Source organism: Eubalaena glacialis, chromosome X (assembly GCF_028564815.1).
Source record: "Eubalaena glacialis isolate mEubGla1 chromosome X, mEubGla1.1.hap2.+ XY, whole genome shotgun sequence".
In the NCBI taxonomy this organism is placed as follows: Eukaryota; Metazoa; Chordata; class Mammalia; order Artiodactyla; family Balaenidae; genus Eubalaena; species Eubalaena glacialis.
The window spans coordinates 36,279,136-36,287,108 of record NC_083736.1 but is presented as its reverse complement, the minus strand read 5'-3'; the positions used below and the strand labels follow the sequence as shown (position 1 = coordinate 36,287,108).

At 39.6% G+C, this 7,973-nt stretch overlaps 1 non-coding gene across 1 annotated transcript; it reads left to right on the top strand.

The window, feature by feature from the left end:
- The first annotated feature begins 270 nt into the window (after positions 1-270).
- On the top strand, positions 271-342 carry TRNAE-UUC (transfer RNA glutamic acid (anticodon UUC)). Its single transcript has one exon. It is a non-coding gene; the product is annotated as a tRNA-Glu (tRNA).
- Positions 343-7,973: the final 7,631 nt, after the last annotated feature.

The following is a 7,973-nucleotide window of genomic DNA, read 5'->3' as shown; positions in this document are numbered from 1 at the left end:
TATGGTTGAGTAAGCTCCTACTGGACTAACTTTCCCATAGATAACAGCTATAAACTCTGGGAACAAAAAAAAACCCACAAAGAAACCCCAGCTACCTGAAGGCTCTGGAGAGTGAGCAAAAATAAGAAAATTCCACTGGGGAATCAACCTTGGGAAGCAGGGAAAACATGGAATGAGCTTCTGCTGTTTATAGCTCTTAGCCTGAGATTAGGCTGTAGTCAACACTGCAGAGGGCTGTTAAAACTCCCATAGAAAATCCATTTTGGGAATTCCCTGGTAGTCCAGTGGTTAGGACGTGGCGCTTTCACTGCCATGGCCCAGGTTCGATCCCTGGTCAGGGAACTAAAATCCTGCAAGCTGTGTGGTGCAGCACAGCCAAAAAAAGAAAAAAAGAAAAAGAAAGAAAGAAAGAAAGAAAATCCAGTTTTTCTAGCCTGAAATGTTCAGGGCAACTCATACCCACAGTCACTAGAGTGCGAGAGAAAAATCCTAGAATGAAGTTATCCAGAGAAGAGAAAGTCTAAATTCTATGTGTATCCTTTGCCCAAACCTCCAGCTGAGCCCTGAACCACGGACACAGGGAAGACACAAAGTATCCCAGCTAAGGACAAAATAATTATATTGAGATTTGAGATACTACCTAAGAGACAGAGTTTGCAGTTTAAGTCCAACCAATTTGATTGCCTGCTTAAACAGAGAAACAATCTTTGGAGGAATATAACAGAATTCAGAGTCCCCATAACATTCAGAATGTCCAGAATATAATACAAAATTACTTGAGTTATGAAGAATTAAAAATGTCACCCATTTTCAAGAGGAAAGACAATCAAGGAAGACTAACCTCAAGGCAACCCAGATATCAGAATTAGCAAACAGGAAGTTTAAACTCGCCATTATAACTATGCTCAATGACTTAAAGGAAAATATACTTGCAATAAATAAATAGAAAATCTTAGCATAGAATCTATGAAAAAAACAAATAAAAATTCTAGATCTGAAAGATACAATATCTAAAACAAAAGTTAAGAAAAAAATTAAAAAGTTAATAAAAAACCAAAAGTTAACAAAAGTTAATAAAAAATAACTATTTCTAAACACATATGCTTCATACCATGTTATTTAAGGCAAAGGTAGAATGAGCAGAAGAAAGAAAAAAGAGGAAGAGGGAGGAAAAGCTAGAAGGATAATTGGAGAAGAAAGTAATAAAACAGTTATAACCAGGGCAGCCTCCAGAAGAAAGAAAATATGCATAAAGCATAGAGAGAGGGGATAGATTGAAGCTGAGTGAGGGAACTATAGGAAGAGAGACTAGAGAAGAATCATAAAATCCTAAGGCTTATAAACTGTTTTTGTTTAAGTTCTCTTCATTTGGCATGAGATGAAGAGGTTTATGAAAGGCCTGAATATATGGCTTTTAATTACCTTTAAAATGACCTTTAAAAATACCAATTATTGTTTAATAAACTGCTACTCAAACTTACAGATATGCCACTCTTAATCATTTCCTTGGCTTCAGTGGTGGACCCTTAAGACACAGTCACCCAAGTGGAGGTTGATTCTTTATCTTCACTTTATACAAACCACAGAGCACTCAGGTCACATCTATCACCTGTCTGAGGAAATTCCAGCAAGATGGGTCCTCAGAAATAACTCCCTCTCACCATTGTGGGTGGGACTGGAAAAGGGCTGCATATCTAAGGGCTGTCAGGGTAGCTTGGGAGTCTGAGAAGAAGCCCTGTCTAATGCAAAATCAACTGGGTCTTGTATATTTTCTGAGCTCCAATTCTCTTGGCACAGACTGCCAACTGAGGCCATGATAGGGCAATTTTTAGTTTAATAGGGGGCTCTACTAAGTAGAAAAACCCTTAAAGACTTAAAGATACTAATTTTTAATGGTAGAATTCCAGAAAAGATAATTTTGATTGCGAGAGGAAAGACTTCTTGAGAAGACAGCCCCTGTCTCCTGGGGCTGGAGATCAAGTTGGAAAATGACCAAGTGATCCAAAGCCATTGATAAACCACTGTCTGGCTGTGGGCTGTAGTTTGGTTTTATAAGTCCACTAAGGCCACGTGTAATGAAAACCAACTGAACAATTTCTAACTCTTCTATCCTAGTATCATTTTTCAGATTCAGAAGCAGACATTAAACTGACATTGCTATATCTTTTCTTTTCCATTGTATATTAAGCCTTTAACCTCCCCCCCCCGCAAATATGAATGTTTTCATGCTTCCATCCATATATGGCAATATTGTTCTTTTTTCTGAATTGGTTGTGTAATTTCTATAAAATGTTTTTGATCACAAGCCATTTCTTATTTGCTTTAGAGAAGTGATAGGAATTAGTCTGTAATATCACGGATGGGAGAAAGAGTTAATGGGAATTTCAGTATCACACAAGATCAACAAAAATAAAGGGAGTTGCTGGTCTACATTTATGCACTAAACTGTGTTTGCTCAGAGCCATGAATTCAGGAAAGGTTCCATGATAAAGAAAGAAAACAATAATAGTTGGCCTTGCTATAAAAGCTCTTTGTGTATGAAGCAGATGCAGATCTGTAAACAATGCAAGCCTCTTTCAATGGATGTCCTAAATAAATTTAGACCATGCTTTGCTTTGTTTTTCAACAAAACAATTTTAGCATTTTGAGGGAATTCATCATTTTCATCCATAAGAATAGACTGAGTTATGGAGTACATGAAATTGTGCTGGATACTCAAGGTATTGAATATTTTTGATGGAAAATAAAGAAAATTAGATATGTATACATATAGCTGATTCACTTTGTTGTACAGCAGAAACTAACACAACATTGTAAAGCAATTATACTCCAGTAACTATGTTAAAAAAAAAAAAAGAATGAGTTGTTAGAGAAACCCCTAAAAAAAAAAAAAGAAAATTAGGAATTTCTCTTATCAGATCAATAAATCAAAAACTTTTCAGTATAATTCACTGTGTTCCAAGCTGTGTGGGGATATAAATAAATACAGTGTGACTTTTATTGTTAGACAAATCGTTCCAGTGCTGCACACTGTTGTCAAAGGATAACACTGTAGGTATGGTAGCATGTTCTGAATGTGGAGCCAACTCTTTTTTCTGGGACCAATCTGAGCACTCCCCACCCCAACTTTTTTAACAGCTTCATTGAGATATAATTTACGTATCTTTACATATATCATCATATATTTACATTTGTGTAACTACCATCACTATCTAATTTTAGAATGTTTTTATCACTCAAGAAGAAGCCCCATACCCACTAGCAGTCACTGCCCATGACCCCCTCTCTTCAGCATCTGGCAATCACTATTCTTTCCGTCTCTCTACACTTGACTATTTTGGACATTTCATATAAATGGAATCATATAATATGTAGCCTTTTGTGACTGGTTTCTATCACTTAGCATAATGTTTTTGCAGTTCATCCACATTGTAGCATTCCTTTTTGCTGCTGAATAATATTCCAGTGTATGGATATACCACATTTTGTTTATCCATTCAGCATTTGACGAATATTTGGGTTGTTTCTATTTTTGGCTCTTATGAATAATGGTGCTACGAGTGTTTGTGTGCAGGTTTTTGTGTGAACATGTGTTTTTATGTCTCTTGAGTATATACCTAGGAGTGGAATGACTGGGTCATATGGTAACTCTGTGTTTAAATTTTTGAGGAATTTTTAAACTACTCTCCAAAATGACTACATACCAACAATGTATGAGGGTTCCAGTTTCTCCACACCCTTGACAACTTTTGCTATTATCTGTGTTTTTTATTAGAGCCATCCTAGTGGATGTGACATGGTACCTCATTGTGGTCTCCGTCCACTTTTAAGTGTTGTTGTTAGAGAACAACACTTAACCTCTGCTATGAAGATTCCTGGGCCATCAGCCCCCTAAAGGCTTTTACCTTCACTGTGCCCCTGAGTTCACCTCTTCTCTTGTATCTGGTAGCAAATCTGAGGAAGAAACCATTGATTTATTCATTCATCTAATGTTTACCAAACATCAACCGTGCCAGACACTGGAGACAAAATGAGGAAAACGCAGCTCCAGTCCTCATAAAGCTCACAGTCAGCAGGGCATATGGCTGTCTGCACAAGGGGTACATGGTAGCGCGGAGAGTATGGTGGAGGAAAAATCCAGAGTCCCTATTGTGGACCAATAGAGGATGGTGGGAATGAGAATAGAGGAATGGAGGGGGTAGGAAGGTCATACAAGGCCCCATGAGCCAGGTTAAGAAGTTTGGGCTTCATCTAAGAACATGTATAAAAATACAGGTTCTTCTAAAAAGGCAAGTGGCTTGATCACATTTGAGTCTTAGGTTATCACTCTAATCGAAGCAGAAACCTAGAGGAGAGAGAACCCCATGATGGTAAGGGTGACTAGCCCCTATGAAAACCCAATTCCTAGAGTGGTAGGGACCCTTCCCGTCTCTGGGAGGACCTCTGGGGAGCTCACCCTGTGTTCTTGGCCTCATGGCTGAGACTCCTAATTCCCACACAAACCCCTTCTATAACCTCTTCCCCTTTACTTAAAGCAGTGGCTCTCAAAGTATGGTCTTTGGACCAGAATCACCTGTGAACTTGTTAGAAATTCAAATTCTTGGGCCTTACTCCAAATCTATTCAGTCAGAAATTATGGGAGTGGGCCCAGCAATCTGTGTTTCACCAAACCCTCCAAGGGATTCAGATAAACATTCAAGTTTGAGAATCAGAGGTAACTCAAGTGGGTTTCCATTCCTTGCAACTAATCCACTAACAAAAGGCAGAGTATCTTGATATAAGGAGATGTTACAAGGCGGTATATGTTTAATCGCCTAATGGCTTAGACTAGGAGTCAGCAAACTGTGGCCCACAGGCCAAATCCTACCAGCCCCCTGTTTTTGTAAATGAAGTTTTATTGGAACACAACTGTGTCCATTTGTTTAAGTATTGTCTATGGCTGCTTTTGCGCTGCAGTAGCAGAGTTGAGTAGTTGTGACAGAGACTATATAGCCCACAATGTGGAAAATATTTACAATATGACCCTTTACAGAAAAAGTTTGTCAATCCCTGATCTAGACTAATTGCACGATACGGGACATTCTGAAGAAGGAGATGTTATAAGGGAATGCCAGAGTCCAGGTGATAAAATAAAACACAAATCTAGGTGATAATAAAAGCTAGCAACTCCAAGTATGATATTGGAAGACCCATTTCTTGGTGAGCAGGAGTAGTTGCACCATATTAAATCAAGGCTTAAATCTTCACAAAAGACCCCACTGACCACAAGATTTCAAACTTAAGGGGCTTACCAAAATGCAAATTATATGTACGGTATAACTGAATCACTTTGCTGTACACCTGAAACTAACATTGTAAATCAACTATACTTCAATAAATAAAAAAAGACTATACTTCAATAAAAATATTTTTTTTAATGCCAGTTCTACCTCCCTTTCCATTCTGATTCAGAGGCTTGGATCTGAGGAGGAGTCCAGGAATCTGCATGCTGGCCCAGTGTCCCAGGGGAACCTACTGCAGGTGCTTCCTGACCAGCCTTGGATGGGCACTGGGCTGGAGGCTGGTCCAGGGGCTTTAATACCATGAAGCTGCACAATCTGGCCTGCAAAGCACATGCTGCTTTCTGAGGCTCACTTGTCTTTTCCCATCTATCGGGGATCCAGGAAGAAGAAATCTTTCCTGGATCACTCTTCTTTTGGGTTTCTTGCTTTTTTGTGACTTCTAAATCCCTCTTCCTAGCATCATACCTCAGTCGTCTAGATGCTTCCAAGCATAAGGCAAGGGAGAGGCTGAGCTTTTTCCCATCTGTCTGAGGCTCCTCCTGAAGTTCTGGGTCCCTGTCCAAGGATTCACCCTTCTCGGGGTATCTGCTCTAGGAATGACCTCAGGTTTCAGAAGAGAACATTTCTCTTGCCCATGGGGATGCCTTACTTTGCAGATCTCAAGAGATGAGGCTTAACAGAATACAACATAATTACTGAAATGTCCATGCAAGGGAAATTGACATATGGCATGAGGGTCATCTGCTTATGAGGTCATGACATTTGGACAATGTTATCAGAGGATTGATGGGATTACAGCCAAGTCAGTCATACCACAGGAAGACCAGACAATTTAGCATGGCCTCCTTTGTCATTGATCTGTACAAGCTCCTCAGATCTGGTGTCGTAATTCTCTTTACTTGTCTGTATTCCTCACTAGACAGTAAGTTTCTTGTAGGCAACAGTGTCTCATTCACCCTCATATCCCCAGCATCGTGCTTATATTATAGGAGCCTTTCAATAAATGTCTAATGAATGAGAACAAATGACTATATGGATGGTTCATTGAGTCATGCTGATTTGTTAAACCCAATAGTGAATATGATAGTGTCCTTATACTCCTATTCAAAAATCCCATTGCATTGGCTGCAGCATTCCAGCTGTATGAATGAATTTGTCAATGTGATTGCTATATCAGGATTTTCTTAGAGTTTCTTTTCTAGTAAGCAAGTTTTGGAAAAACCATAAGTCATGCAGACTTCTAAATCTAAATGCAAGCCCAGCCTACTGAAAGCGACTACCTGAAGTTCTAAATCTGGATGACCCCAAAATAATATTCTAATATCTTCAACCAAAGAGAAATAAAGGGTGAAATATTTCAATTGACAACTTACCTACATTCTAGCTGGCCTCACCAGCTCAGAATTCAGTTCATCTATCAAGTTTTCTCATTTGAGATTTACTGTGTAATTCCCCTTTTCTGAATGAATCTTACTTGGCAACCAAGACACTTCACTGTCAATCTTAGTTTGAATTTAGTGATGTTGAAATCATTGGCACATAGACCCGCCGTGAATTCTAATAAGAACAAATGCTATTAAAGGGAGCTAATTTTAAATACCTTTCTCTTAAGCACCATTCTGCCACTGGTCTGGGTCCTATATCAGATGCCTAAGCAGGAGGTGGGGAGAAGGAAGGAAGCAGAAAAGAGAAGACCATCTGTCTCTCAATTGCAAGCACAATAGGTGAGTAAGAAGACACCCATACATGGGAACACTCCTACCACACAAACTTCCATAGCAGATGACACAGTTTAGTGTGAAAATGGCCTCTGTAGACTGTAGGAGAACTGGGGTCTCCTCCTACCATCACCACTTCTTGGTTATATGTGTAACCTTAGGTAAGTCTCATCAGCTCTTGGGTTACCAGTTTTCCCATATGATGAACTAGAGTCCAAAGTTTCCTTTCAGGTGAGTACCATATATTCCAGTTACGGTGGTTGCCTGTGCCTTCGGCTGATTCAAAGAGAGAAAGGATCCATTTGCAAAGGGCGCTAAAGCTGAATGATCATTATTCCGAGAGAAGTCACAGAGGACAAGATGGGCCCCATGCAAGTCAACATTATGAAGGAGAAGGAAATGTGAGCAAGCGGAAGATGTAAGGTAAGGATTAGTGGATGACAAGAAAGTCTGTAAAAAGAGGGAAATGGAACTGAGATGGGAGTTTGTTGGGCCCACAAACCCCTGTTCCTAGGGGTTATATTCTCACTGGCTTTGGAGCCTTCTGTCAACTCTCAGTACTTCTCAGGGCCTAGCCATACAGCATTTCCTGGTCACAAGTATCCTTATCCCATTGAGGTAATCTTGAAGTAAACTTATTCAATTGCTGCTTCTTGAAACTCAAAAGAACCTAACTAGAACAGGAGCTTGAAATCTATGATTCTATGAAGTTTTACAAAGCTATACGGTACAAGCAGTGTGATAGGCACAAAAAGAATAAGATATATTCATTTCAATCATGAGTTTCCAAACACCAACACCAATAGCTAGTTAAAACCCAGACCAAAACAGATGCTGACTGTTCGGATGTTTGCTCCTGTGGACGTGGACAAGATCCCAGCGCTCCAGGCCTCTTGAATCAGATAGGGGATGGTTGCTTCACACACCAGAAGGACGGAACATGCAGACCTGAATCAGCCACCAGAGGGAGTAT